We start from the raw sequence: 15,508 nt of genomic DNA on the forward strand, positions 1-15,508 counted from the left end.
TTCAGTTACAATTTGGGGTGAAAATAAGCTGAGGGATGATGCTGAGATGTTAATATGCAGTCCAGCAGCAAGAGAGAAAACAAGCAATGGGGCCCCTGAGCACCATATATGGAAAGGGTAAATATAGTAAGAGCCTCATATAGTAAGAGCCTCAGCTTTCTTCCACCCATGGTTTTCCAGTGACCCTAACTGTAATGCCTGTTAAATTGCACATCATAGCTTCCTTAGTTATACTGACTTAGCCCTCATTCAACAAGCTTATTTTAGTGACTGCTTAAATGTCAAACAAAGCAGTTCTAAATGTCACAATATTGACATTTTGGCTTCAACCACACAGCTCAAGTGCTTAAACTTAGGCATGTGTGCAAGTGTCTTGCTGAAACAAAACCTGTCTAATGCCTGATCCTGAAAACATTCCCATGTATAACTTCTCAACGGGACTCTTCCCAACTTACCTACCTGCTAATTGGAAGGGCTGGACCCTTAGTATTTCAAATATTGTTTTAGGCATGAAAATTAATGTGAATGCTTGGCCTTTTACAAATTTTACACCTCAAAGTTCCTTTCACTAGACAAAGAACCTGTCAGAAGGTTAAACAAATGGAAACATTAAGCCATGAAAAAGTTAAGTTCTTCTCTCAGACACTCATGCAACCTTGTTAATTCAAAGAGAGTCGTTTGGTGTAACCAATAGCAGAATACTGTCGAGTATGTACCTCTAGTTGTTCTTTATTCTTTGTATTCACATATTGACCCAATTCTTTGCCATTTGTAAGTAAAACCTTGTACAACCCCATTATATTTAAAGGCACAGATTAGCATCTAATTTGATCCATTCTCTTTTCATTTTTTATGGTAGCAATTCAGTGTAAAATGTCTAAGTTGTTGCACATGCATTCAGATCTGCGTAACAAAGTGAATAATTGTGCCTCCTCATGGCCATTTCAGTACAAAGTGTGGTAGGCAGAAATTGCTGTACATGAAAAGGCAGTGAAGGTTTGGGGGTTTTTTTACTTCTGAAAGTACATTTATTTTACAAATATTCTGATAAAAAGTCTCACATACCTATTTATAACATACTTTCACCAAAGTCAAACTGCTTCAGAGCCATATTCCAATAACCCTACTCCACAACTTGCTTCAGTGGAACCGCCATACTCTTCAGGGTAAGAATATATAAAACCACTGATCATGAGTTAACCCTCCAATATTCATAACATTCCTCAAATTGGCAGAAAAATAGGAAAATGGTTCGTTTCATGAGCAATGCTTTCCTGTTTCTTTCATCATTTTTGGCAAGCTCCAAAGATCATTTTTAATACAGAGGTACAATTTCATGGGATGATGTAGTAAATATCTCTCCATTCACTTCAATAGTATTATTGCAGGAGTTGGCTATTATTCAAGGTAAAGTTGGAAGTTTCTAGATAAAAGAAAACTTGTAATCATATTGATCAGTTTCTTAAAAGGACATCGGTATTTAACATATCTAAAATATAAGTGTTATGCAAAGTTGAGGGCATTGGTGATGGTGTTAAACTACAACTTCAGGATATTGCTGATGTTTCTGGCACATTCAATTGCTTTAGTTGAGAATTACCAACATAATAGATAGTGCTCAAGTATTTTATTTTCATTTGTAGAGTTCCAATAGATTTTCAAACACATGAAGAGCTCTTTTGGCTTGGAAGTCTAAAGAACTGAGCCAGAGAATGTTTAATGCATTTGAGACAAATGACACAAAGTGAGCATCACTGGTTGGTGTCACTACAGGTGGCACCCCATCCATGGTTGGAGCCATAACCAGAGCAGTGGCTCTACTAAAACAAAAAGTTTTTGATGAACATGGTGTGGACATAATTAATTGCCACTGCATTGTCCATCAAGAAACTATTGTGGCTCAAGTTCTCAGGATGAACCATATCATGAGTATCACTGTGAAGTTTGTGAACTTTATCAAATCTCAAGGCTTCAGTCATCATCTGTTTTAAGTCTTCTTAGAAGTTTCTGAAGCTGAATTTGGAGATGTACATTTTACAGCAGTTTGATGGCTAAGCACAGGTGCCACACTGAACTACACTTGAGGAAAGAAATCTTTTATTTTCTGAATAAAAAAAGGTGAGAGGCAAGGATTTCTTACGGTAATAAGTTTTATTGGACCAGTTGCATAGTTGGGGTAGAGTTAGACAAGCTTTCAAATGCAAGACATTCTTCAGGTCTGACCAGAACAAGCCAAGCACAGCATAGTTACATGAGAAGCAAGGATATCTTAGGGTGATAATATTTTATTGAATGAAAAAGTGACAGTCAGCTGAGGAAAAGCTTATCCTGAGTGACTGTGTGATTTAGCACTCTTAGTTAATATCACTGGTCTTCTCTACAAATTGAATTTAGAGCTTCAAGTTCACTTTAACTCTTTTGATGGTGTTAATATCTCTGAACAAAAATACAAACTACCTTAGAAGCAACTGAAGAAAAATTATGTTGATCATTTTGCATCATACAAAGCACTTATGCACAGATGAAGAACCAAGTGCATTGGAAGTTCTGAGTTCTGAAAATTCTTTCCAAATTATTCAGCATTTCTTGGAAGGATTTTTAAAATCTATTTACATGTGACCTAGGCATGCCTTTGGAATTTACCTACTTGCAAGGTAGTGCACAAATAAAAGTATCTTACCATGTACTTAGTCTCCTTGAGTTTTACGAGGGACTCTTCCTGCAAAACATACTTTGCATTGCACTATGTAACTGTGGGTAATGCATGGCTTCTCTACTCACCAGCAAGTACATACACAAGAAAGCCTTGAAAACAATGAATATAAACAAGTCGAAGTTAAGAGCCAGGTTGATAGATCCTCACCTTCATGAGACCCTCCAAATTGCAATGTCAAGCACTGAATCAAAATTGCAGTGCACAGTATCTCAGAAAAATCAACAGCATACATCTAACCCAACAAAAAAATAAGGATGGGTCTATTGCTGTTATTTCCAGTACCATGAACTTGTATTTCTACAATTTTTAATTAGATTTAATATTAATACTTGTTAAACAAATTACAGTTATTGAAATTAAAGCTTCACTTATTATCTGGTAAATCTATACATTTGTGTAACAGTAAAAGAAAAAATAAGTTAAAAAATAAATAATCTTATTCTGTGCTTCCAGTTATTACCTGAATAAAAATATAATATTTTAAGAAATTGTCAATCTGCGGCCTGAAACCCAGGACTCCCCTTTGAAATGGTCTTTCAGAGGTTTAAATTTGGGAACCCCCGATTTAGAGCGTATTTGCAACAAAGATGGACATACATTTTACTCAGCCTTATTTGAAACCGATCCAATTTTACAGGATGTGCCTGCTGGGCTGTATCCACTCCTGAGGGCACCACCCTTTTGATGTCACCCTGCCCCAGGACCCTTGAGGGCAATATGGGTGATCTTTCACTGCCTCGCCACCCCCGTTCTCGCCTGCCACATCTTGGTGTACCGTCAATGGGGGGGCCGTCTGGCGAGTCCCTCGTTGCCCGGGCCCGACCCGGCAGATGTACACGGGGCTCCAACCACCCCTGCACCCCGGCCTCATGCCACCTTCAGGAGCGGACCCTGAGGAGGAGGTACGTGGCTCCTCTTTGCCCATCTGCAGCCTTTCCCTACCCCTATCCCTAATACCTAAAGGATCGGGCCTTTATGGTTACAGGTTTGGCTCCAGACCCTCAGTCCCTAGGATCTTCGTCTCTAATAGAGCCGGGCACCCATGGTTCCGGTGGCAACTCCACCCCAATCGAGCTCCTTCCTCGGGATCCTTGCCACCCTGCCGCACCCAGTGTGCACCTGGTTCCCGTGAGTCTTCTGCATCGCCTTCTTCTCCCTGCCGTCTCATCCGGATGCCGTCCATCTGCCGCCGGCTCCTGGGAGCTGTTGCCGGTTCCCTCTCTCCAGCTCCTCCTGCTCCGGCTCCTCGTCCTTCCCTGGACACCATGGGGCTTCCCCCACCTCTTCCGTAGTCAACGGATCTCTCTCCCCAGGGCCATCCACCCCTTCCACTGCAGTCGCCACCGCTTTTATCTTCAACGGCCAGCGTCTGGTGCTGACATCACCAGCCAGCCGCAGCTGTATAAAGAGCCGGCTTACGAGCCGCGCGGGTTTCACTGGCATGTTGTCTTCTGCTGCAGGTGAGTTTCTCGTGTCACCCCGGTCTCTGGGACAGAGGACTTTGGTTTGATATATAGAAAATGCATCTATGGGACTGAAATCCATTTCCAAAAGGGTTTGTTTTTTTTTAAGCAGAGGCAACCTCTACAGAAATGTCTTTGATAAGAATGTTGCCCTGTGGGGTCAGTCGAACTCTCAGGATCTCAATATTGCACTGCTGGACAAGAGGGTGTGACACAATTGCACATATACAAACACACATATCAATTAGGTGCATACACACGCACACTACCAGCTCAGGCACATACTCATCCAAACCAGACTAGGCACATGCATACCTATCACTAATTCAAGCACATACACACTACACAATAAAAATTAGAGGAAAAATCAATTGTCAATACCTGCACATTCAGTACACATATATAGATCACTAATTTGTATATCATGAATGCAATGAGATACATAGATAAATAGATACACACACACTCACTCACCAGTTCACACACATACAACCCACCTACAAATAGGTAAGTTCCTAACTTGGATGGTCTGGTATGTATGTGTGCACTTGGGGTACCTGGGATACTTGGGGAAAGGTTAAGGTGAGAGAGAGAGAAAATTAAAGTGTAGGGAGTGAAAGTTGCCAGAACCAGGATTAGAACCAGTGGACTAGAGAGAAGCTGACTGAGGAACTGAGGCTTGGGTTTACTTAAGATCAAGTGGCCCCAAGGTTACTCAAGATCACTAGTACATGGGAGGGGGGAAAAAAAAGAAGCCTGGTGGCAAGGAGGAGACAGCCAGGAAAGAGAGAGAGAGAGAAACATGGGAACTTGGGGCTGGAAACTGAGGCAGACAGCTGAGAGATGGGGGGGGTGCAGATAAGTAGTGGCAAGGAGGAGACAGCCAGGAAAGAAACTGAGGCAGAAACCTGGTTGCTCTGGGGAAGAGGAAAAGGCAGTGGGGATAAGACAGTGGCAAAGATACAGGGAGGTTGGAGGCAGAGAGGAGCTCAGGACAGGTGTTGGAGGTGGCAGTGAGCCAGAAGCAGGAGAGGGAGAAATTAGACAGAAGTTAGAGGGGCGAGGAGCAGAGATTGGAGCAGGGCTGAACCATACTAAAGCAAAACCCAACTCAGGGGTCCAAATAGCAGACTTATTAAACAGACATGCTACACGGCCCCATGAAGTTATTGGTTCACACATGCACACAGACACACACACATGCACTCACAATGGCAGCAGGAGAAAGAGACTCAGTGGAAGGGTTGGAGTCCAGGTAGGGAAGAGAAGCAGAGTCCAAGTCCTTGGTTGAAGAGGGGGTGGGAGGTGATAGCTACCTATCCAGGCTGGAAAGGGGTCTTTGTCCAGTAGGTGTTGTCCAGAGGTGGGTCACCGGCAGGGCCTCTGGGTGGATAGGTGGTGTGGCATGGTGCTGGTCCAGATGGAAAGGGCACCCCAAGGACTCAGTCTTTACTACCCCTTTTATGGGGCAGACTACCTCTGATCTCCTATGGGGAGGGCCTGTCCAGGCAACGTCAGTCCTGTTCCAGAGGGCTCCAGGTGTTCTTACTGCAGCCTTGGCACAATGATGGGTTGCCTCATCTTTTGCTTTTTGAATGCTGAAGGTGGTTCCAAGGGCTAGGTTGTTAGTCCAGGTATGAGTTTTGATGGTTCGGTCATTCAGAGGGAGCTATTTTTAGACATACTGCCGTTGTCTCTCAAGCACCCTCATTCATCCCCATTCATTCAGGAACCAAGCTACATAGGAGGGGTAGGTGTGAGTCATGAGTTACACAACCGGGCCTGAGGACAGGATGGAGGCGTGGCATTATAAGATGGAAACTTGACATGACTTATGCTAACTTATATATATAGGCCTAAAACAGTAATCACACAATATAAAAGTAGTAAAAAAAAAAAAAAAAAAATCAATACAAAACATAGTAATTATCGCTTATAAAACAGTGGATATCTATATTAAAATAGAAGGGCACTTATTTGCAAAGATGGGAGAGAAAAATAAAATTTAATACCTAAAATAAAATGTTAAAGCTTATCCTACATCTTAGCTTACTTATACTTATCTAGGGAATAGAGAGAGAAAAAGTCAGAAATGGTTGGGGAAGGGGAGGGAACGCATTTTAAAATAAAGAAAAAAAGAAAAACTGGGGGTTTTGCTACAAGAACAGGAGGTAGCAAATACATGTGCTGTTTACGAGCCAGATAATCAGATAATGCTTGGCTTGACTGCGATATCTCACCTACCCTGCTCATTTGAGTAAGGGTGGCTAAAATAAATTACCCTCCCTCCCCCCCAGCACGCAGCTACAGTCAGCAGGAGTGCTGGATGCCTTCCCCTCTTGTCAGCAAGTGGGAACGAAGGAGTGAGAAGTGATTTTGATTCCCTCCCCCCTCTAACAGGCCATAGCAGCTGGATGTGTACATAGCAGAAGCACACTATAACCCTCAAAAGAATAAAGCAATAATTTGCATCTCCTCCAAGAGCAAAAAGCAAAAGGAATTATGCCTTCTGGCAGATGAGTGGCACATAACACTCCCAGCACGCCCATAGATCTCAATTGGGCTATGCACAGTGAAACTATGTCCTCTAAGCTAGAGAATCTGCCCCTTGACCCAAGAAATTTACCAGTGTTTATGGCAGTGATTCTCAGCCAGGGTGTTGTGGCACCCTGTGGTGCCTTGAGATCTTTCAATAGGTGCCCTGGGGTGCCATGCAATGTTAACACTATTATGGGTACAAACATGATTCACAAGATAAACCTAGGAGGTGCATCCAGATGAGTGCCGCACATGCATGCATTTGCCATGCTGCTAATTTGCAGCACAGTGGGTTTTTTTGACACAGGCAGATCCCAGTGTCAAAAAAACCCATGCCAAAAAAATGAGGGGCAGCACATGTGGCAGCAGCATGCACCACCTGAAACTGGAGCCTGGCCAGTCAGAGCCACACCCCGGATGTCAGTCAGGCTCCATGTGCCTAAATCACCACCACTGGAGACCTGGGAGGCCCCCAGGACCTTAGGTAAGGCTGCTGGGGCCAGCCCGGGTGCTGGCCGCAGCCTCCCCTACCCACCTTGGGCAACCAGCCACATGCCGGATCATGCATGCAGGGGCATTCCCTGGGGATAATGTGCGGATGTGCCCATAGTGTTCAAAATCATGTGCTCTGTTGTGTTTTTTCGGAGTTTTTTGCAATGGAGGAATTTCTCTATTATATTTCTGTTGCCAAAGAAGAAATGTAAACAAAGAGCTGGAATCTGCCCAGAGTCTAACAAGTATGAAAATCACTAAGTTAGGGCCTTACAAGGTTATTTCTATTAGGAGGAGGAATTGCTGACATGAGACCAGTATTTCTTTGTGGCTGTCCAATTTATTTACAAAACTATACAAAATCCTGTTTTCCTAATTGAAGTAGGACCTAAAGGCAGTTTCCTAGCCCGCAGTTTCCAAACCTGCTTTTCCATGCAGTCTTATGCCTTGGGGAACAAACTCCCTCTCAGGGCCACACTGACACTCATACTTCTAGCTTTCTTGTTGACTTTCTGGCTAGTTTGTACTTTTGACTCACATGGCTGCAATTAATCTCCCACAGCCCCTGACTTTACAGTCAGTCGCTATAACCTGCTTATTTTTGCTGCTGATTGGCCCTGCAAGTGGCCTAATGTCTCAGGCAGCGTCTCTAGTTATCTTATGTAGAAGAGCTTAAAGCACTTGTTCAGGCAAGACTAAATGAAGAGTAGCAAACACAAGGTCTTGGACCTACAGGCATCACAGATATGCCTGATGACAGCCATCTAAAAGTACAACACTGGTAGTGTGGAAGCTGCTAGGCAGTGTCTGCAGTAGAGAAAGTGTCACTGTTCTTGTCTTATAAAATTCACCAAAAATGAGACTCAAATTATGCTTTTCCGGCTTCTTCCTTCAAACCTAAGGAAGAATGACTTGCATTCAAAGCTTGTTTAACTTTATTCCACCCATGCAATTGGTCCAATATAAGATATCACCCACAAAATCCTTGCCTCAGACATTTGTTTGAAATTTTCACTGAAGCCCATAAGGGCCATGAGTTCCTACTGTAAACCAAGAGTTGTCCCAGTAAACAATCTTTTGCTTTTTCTCAAAAATACCATTAAAAAGTCCAAATGTTCCCTCTCAAGGTACAGGGGAAAAACTGCTTCTCATGTGATGTCGTTTCTCTCCTTTTAAATAAAGCTGCAAAGAACACTTCTTATCAATTGCTTGGAATCTACTTCTTTAAAAATTGTATCTTTTGGCTAATAGCCCAAGTGAAATGGGGGTGGCCAACAAAGATGTCTCAATCTTACATGTGCTATACTCCACTCAAACTTATTGCCAAAGGGCCTATACAATTTCCTGAGAATCGTTTGGGGAACTTCAAGACACAGAACATGCATGCTACAAAAAGAACAAAAAAAAATTGTCTTCCTTTTGCACAGGTTGTATGTCAAAGCATGTGGCATATACAGTCCTGGACTCTATACATTTCTAATTGTATCCCCTGAGTTAAAACCCATCTCTTCAAAATGAAAGTTCTTTCCCTCACCTCTTCTTCCAATGCACAAAATTTTCTTTAGATTTGAAATACAATCCTTTGAATTAAGTCAGTCAATGAAGGGAAAGAAACAATGGGAAAATCCCATTCAGTGCACCACAAGTTCCCAAAAGACAGTTCTTTACATTCTCACGTTAGTTCTTATAACATTATGTATTCAGAAAGCAGGGCAAACATACAAGGGAGAATTAAAAGCAAAAAAGCCACCAAAGAGGACTAAGAGGGAAAAATGAAGCAAAAATGCACAAGTTTAATCAGTTAGGACACACAGAAATAGAAACTGTTCTTGTTAAGGGCTGATAAAGAGCTCTGAAACCATTTACCATACACACAACAGAATTTGTGATCCTAGGAAAGCCAGGAACTAGAAGCCAGAGGAAAGGTTTCTGACAAAGATGTCTCACCAGAAAGCACGGCCTTCTCCAAATTTAAAATGCCTTTAGAAAAATAAGATTTTCAAGGGCAGATCCAGAGGGGGTGCAGTGGTTGCCCCTCTTTGGCTATGCTTCATGTGAGCTCTCAGAGTGGATCTAGCTGGAGTCCCTGCTTTTAAACAGCTCCAGAGCCCAGGGAGTAAGCATTGCTGCCACAACTCACCCCTCCTTTCCCCTGCTGCTGAATTCAGCAGGGAGGGGCAGGGAGAGGAAAGGCAAATAGCAGCATTTTCCCCTTGGGTTCTGGGGTGCCATGAAAGCAGCAGCTCCAGATAGACCCTGCCCTGATCAACTGATGAGCTCAGAGCTCACTGCCCATGCAGAGCTCCACCAAGAACCTGGGCTGCCCAAGCATTCAGCTCAGAGTGCACTGCACATGTGTAGCATAGATAAAATTGGAGGAGCCACACGCACCCTTTTTGCCCAGGATCCACTACTGATGATTTTTAATTTTTTTTCAATTTTTCTTAAGCAGCATTTTATCATAGAATCATAGGGTTGGAAAAGACCACCAGGGTGATCTAGTCCAATACCCTGCACAAATAGAGGAGATTCTATTTTGAACAGAAACATCTAGTTTTGGAGTCAAGCCCAAGCATTTCAGTTTGAATCAACATTTCAAAATGCTTCGGTTCAACCAATGTTTTGGTTCCATTTCAACTGACATCCTGAAATGGTGAAATGGTTCCCCTTGACTTAAAACATCTAAACTTTTTCACTTTGAGTTTTCCACAGCAAAATTTAAATGGAGTTCATTACATGAAATTAGGGGATATTTTGACTCTTTTCCCTGATTTCAGATGAAAACCAAATGTCAAGATATTGTGATTTCTCACTGAATGGAAATTCTATTTTCTAAACAGCCTGCTAAGGTCTATGCTACATATTATTTTAGTATAACCTGCTCAAATCTATGAACTGTACACATATGTGCAGATAAAACACTCTCCCAATACCTCTCAGTATATCTCATTCTTTTCTTCTTCCACTTAATGACTGAGGGTAGTATCACCTACCTACTTAGCTACATCTCCTGATCTTCTGAATAGATTCATCTCAAGCTGTATGCCCTGTTTGTTTACCATGGTGGAATTCTGCATTTGACTGGACTTTGGATTAAAGTACCCTGTGCATTGATCATGATACCCTAATTCAGGGGTGGGCAAAATACAGCCTATGGGCCAGATTTGGCCCACAAGGCCATTCTATCCAGCCCATGGGGCCCCTAAAAATTTAGAAAATTAATATTCATCTGCCCTTGGTTCCTGTAAAAAGTGACAGGACCCAAGGGCAGTAGGACCCAGGGGAAGCCGGGCAGGCTCCCACAACAGCAGGGCCTGCAGCAGTGGCTTCAGGCTTGGGAGCACGTGGCTGCCCCATGCTGAAACCTCAGGTAAGGGGGGGACCCCAGGCAGGGAAGGAGCCCAGGGAAAAATGGCCAGGAGAAAAGCTGAGCATCGGGGGTGGGAAGCAGCCCCTCACCAGTCTCATGGGCAGCACCCTGTGTGGGGCTGCCTGTGCCTGCTCAGGACAGCACCACGTAGGCTGCGAGTGGCTGTGGCAGGGAATGCCGGAAACAGGGTGGGGGAGGGGCTGCTTCCCCCCCCTTCCTGCTCAGCTTTTCCCTGGGATCCTTCCCTGTTTATTCCCAGAGCAGGCAATATTGGTCCCTCCCCTGCCCCATGGCTGGTGCTCTCTGCTGCAACCACGTGCAGCCCATGCAGGGCTGTCCAGAGCAGGCACAGAAAGCTCTACATGGGCTGCAAGTGGCTCCAGCGCAGGATGCCAGCCACAGGGTGGGTGAGGGGCCACTTTTCCACCCCCCTGCCACGCTCAGCACCACCTTGTAACCTGGCCCCACAGCCAGCCTGGGCCCCTCCGTGTGTGTTAAGGTGCAGCAGGGTGAAAGCTGCAGGGATAGTAGCCCCTGCTGCGGCCATGAAGCCTGACAGCTGTCAAGGAGATAGGTGCAGGGGTTAAGCCATTCTTTTTCCTCTCCATTCCTTCAAATTAATACACAATTTCTACAGCAGTGCTTCCTGGAAAATGAATAGTCAGAAGGCTTGGTACAGAATTGGAATGGCTTCATAAGCCACACTGGTGAATACAGAAAGCGGCAATATACTACATTTAGAGAACCAGTCATGCAAGATCCTAATTTCTGACCTTCTCACCTAATTCTATAAGCACAACTGGGGCCTGCTGGTACTGGTTAGGTAGAGTCCTCAAACTGCTGGCAAAGAAGAGACCAACTGTTTCTTGAGGAGTTCAGGAGACAGAAGCCTCACCTTCATTTGTGGAGACAAAAGATAACTTGGAGTTCCCCGATATATATCCTTCTTCATTTGCACAGTGTATTCCCCTGGCACCCTTGTCCTATTCCTAGTACTGGTTTGGTGGGGAGGAAGTCAAAGGCCTGGTCTCTGTACCCTCCTGGCCTCTGGTTTCTGCACAGTCCTGAATGCCTGTGATCCTCTGGGTGAGAAACTACACCTAAGATTACATGGGCCATGGAAGATGAAAGGGAAAGATCCTTACATTTCCTCTCTCTGCACATGTAGATAAGAGCCAGCCTCAACCTTGCACTTCATCATTTGTTCCACTATAACTGAATAATATAATCTCCAGCAAACAGACGTTAGGGCATCCATTATCACTTTTATAAAGGGACTGCATTGATGTTATGCATTAACACTTACAAAAGAACAAGCTGCATCATCCTTGAAGGGGAATACAGAGGAGCATGATTAGTATTTCAATGCCTTCAGTGTTCGCCCCAGATGCGGAGTGGGGGAAGAGCAGAAAGTGGTGTGTGCTGTAGCTGATGACATAGTTCAGAATTATAGAAATGCTTTCAGCCAGCCCAACTGTCTGGGTGGCCAGGGCTGTAATATGGGCCAGTAATATGTTGCCAATATTTTAACAAGAAGGCCCCACAAAAATATTCCCCTTCAGCAGGTGATAAATTTATGCATTAGGGATATGATGTGTGCAGAAAGAAAAGAATTGAGGGACTTTGGAATCCATCCATTTATTTCTAGATGAAAAGACAAATATTCACATGACCAAGGGGATATAAATTTCTTTGCCAAACAATAATATCAAGGTACACTTGGCCAGAAGCATACTGAACTGTGTAGAACAGCAGTATGCCTTTCACAGGGGTTGAAGTGTATCCTACCTTGGGAAAAGACACTGAAAATACCTAACATGTAGCAGAATCTTCTGATGACTCTCTTTTGAGAAGAATCAGCTCTAACAATGTCCCAGGAAGTGCTCTAGCTGAACCCAGGAAGAAAGGAACTCCCACCCACCCTCCTTGAACCTGGTGGCAGAAATTTAAAAGCTGTCTCCCAAGGACTCTTCTTCTGATGCGGCATTCGATCCTACCCCACAACTCCCACATTGCTCTCAAGCAAAGGCAGCTTATTCAGACATTCAACAGCCCAGGTCCTGCAACATGACCCATGAAAAGAGGTCCTGGTATTTACAGGGACTACGACTGAAATCACAGATTTCCTGTCCTGCCATTGTAGTATTTTCATTTATTGAAAATTCCCAGTTTCTGTACAAGAAATGGCAACAATTAATTCCAAACCATCACTGAAACCACAAAAGTTATTTTAACCCACTGACCCGCAGTCATGACTAGCACAGCAGCCCCATCAGCAGTCAGTATTAACCAAAGAACCACAACACCACATAAACCCTAGGTGAGTTTGTAGCACATGCACTGCTGCTCAAAAGGAAAGAAAAAACCCATACACCCAAACCATAAGGGTACATTAGTTAATATTTGCACGGTAGGTGTTGTATTGTTCATTATTTCAGGAAACCCACGCCTAGTGCAGGCAATAAAAAACAAAATTATTTGGATGCCTTTTTTCTGCAAAAAGTCAGGCAAGAAGATGAAAAGTGAATTGGCTCCCAGGAGCCACTGTCTGAGAATCACTATTTTAACTGCTTTGAAATTTCCCCATGTCAAAACTGTTCTGGTTTTAAGCCACAGCTCTTTTCACCTAAGCAGAAACCGCAGAAAACTCTGGAGTTAAGGTTATGAATACACATTCAGACTGAAAGAGCCTTCAAGCAGATTCAGGCTACCATTGAAAATATATGAAAAATAAAAAAATACTGTTGCTTTTATATTGTGTCTAATCATGTTGTCCCTTAAAATATACAAATACACTATGATTAATAATTTAGTTGTAAAGGAATTTCTATTTAGCCTCTGAACAATCCCTGAATAATTCAGAAGTTCTGACACCAGATAGCCTTTTCAAAACCAAGACATCCCTCCTGTGGAAAGTGGTGAAGAGAGATTCAGATGACCAACCCACCCCCTGCAGGCCTCTCACATTACTGCTTATGAAAAATAAACTCTGAAAATCAGAAAGCCACGAAAAGGAAGAAGGCTGCTCATATTTGCTGGCTGTGTATGCCAGCAAGAGGATGTGAAAAAAGAAAGAAGCAGTTTGCTTGCTGGCTATAGGCAGAATATTGATGATACAGGGTCTGATCCAAAGTCCATGGAAGTGAGTGGCAAAACTCCCTTTGACTTAGCTGGCCTCAGGATAAGGCTCCCAACACAGGGGCATATGAAAGTTTAAGAAATCCAAAACTAATTAACAATACAAGACTCCTTTTTAAAGTAAAAGATCAATGTTTATTCTCTCTCTGAGGCTCAGTTCTAGATTAAATACTGCCCTCAATTCTGGATTATAAACAGTCCTTTGCACAGCATCACTTAAGCAAATATGCAGAGAAGGTTCAAATCTATAAACATGCATTGCTTCTCTCATTTCCAAAAGTTAAATTCCTGTAGTCAGTATTTGATAAATTCCCTTTGCCTCCCTCAACATCTGTTTAACTCTGATGACCACTATGGGACATGCATTGCATGAAGAGATGCTATGTCAAGCTGTGGTGTGGCGACCTCAATAAGGCATTTATCTTATATATGTACTTGTGTTTGGCTCCAACTATGGGCATAACTGAGGTAATGGTGTAGCTCATCAGGAAGATGCAGAAGCGCTGGAGTCCTGGTCATGCATTATTCAGGCCCTAGTTGGAGGTGGGCTATGCCCATCTTTCATGGCCACTCAGTCCTTCTGCCTTTCTAGTAGAGCTGCTTGAGGACTCCACCTTGCCTGCAGCCACTCAAGATATTAACAATCCTGGAATACAAAAAATGCAGTGGGACTTTCTATACACAGCAAGATACAGTTGGTTGTTACAGTTTTAAAGGTAGCAAGAACCTTGACTGTTCCCTTTTGGACCAGCTGAAGTGGCCACATCCTTACAGCAGTAGTGAGTCCACACCTCTGTGGCAGCAGTAGAGGTGAGGAGATGGCCAGCTGCATGGTTCTTTGCCCGAGTTCTCCAAAATATAGCTAACTTCTCCCCAACCACATGTGCCTGCAGTGTGCCTGCTCGTCTGTATGTCAGACTGAGTGTTCACAAATTGGTAGCCTGTGAAGATAGCAAACAAAAGTATCCATTGGCTAGGGCTGTTACTTTTTTATGCCTTAGCTCTACTGCCTCCAAGGTATGGAAAGGCAGCAGGGAGATCTGACATGCACTCACAGACCTTATCAGCTGCTTTTCAATCATTCTGATGGAACAACATGGGAACTCTTTTAAACACCCATATTTAGTAATAAGAAAAGAAGGGTGCAGAAAGAGCCATGCTAACTGTTGGTTCAACGATTCTTGTTATGACAGCATTTTTGAGAAAGAAAAGTGCTACTTCATCTCTTTCATTGGAAAAAAATGGAAGGTTTTATCTGACCCTGTAACTCTGAAGGGAATTTCTGTTTTCTGAAAACCTATGCTAGATGTTTTTAATTGCAGAGCTCCAAATACTTTCTCCTGCTCCCACCAACCCACCTCCTAGCTTAGGTACTTCTAGAGCAGGGGTGTCCAACCTGCGGCTCCAGAGCCACACGCACCTCTTCAGAAGTTACTGTGCATCTCCTTGAATCTTTGCACAAGCACACAGTGACCAGCTTCCATAGCCATTACATCACGTCCTGTGCTCATGCAAAGATTCAAGGAGGTGCATATTCACTTCTGAAGAGCTGCATGTGGCTCCTGAGCCGCAGGTTGGCCACCCCTGTTCTAAAGCACCCATCTCCAAAGCTGGCATCATACTGACAAAGGGTTATCGAGCAGAAAACTACGGGGAAAAATGCTCCTGTCCCAACTGCACAGAGGAAAATTGCAATTGTCCTGGTGATTTGGCCCTAAAATTGGCTCTGCCCATCATTAGAAACATCAGGGAGCAGAATTTAGCCATTCAGATTCTCAGAATGAGAAAAAT

The sequence above is a fragment of the Crocodylus siamensis genome, chromosome 1 (assembly GCF_052110815.1).
Source record: "Crocodylus siamensis isolate JL-2025a chromosome 1, ASM5211081v1, whole genome shotgun sequence".
In the NCBI taxonomy this organism is placed as follows: Eukaryota; Metazoa; Chordata; order Crocodylia; family Crocodylidae; genus Crocodylus; species Crocodylus siamensis.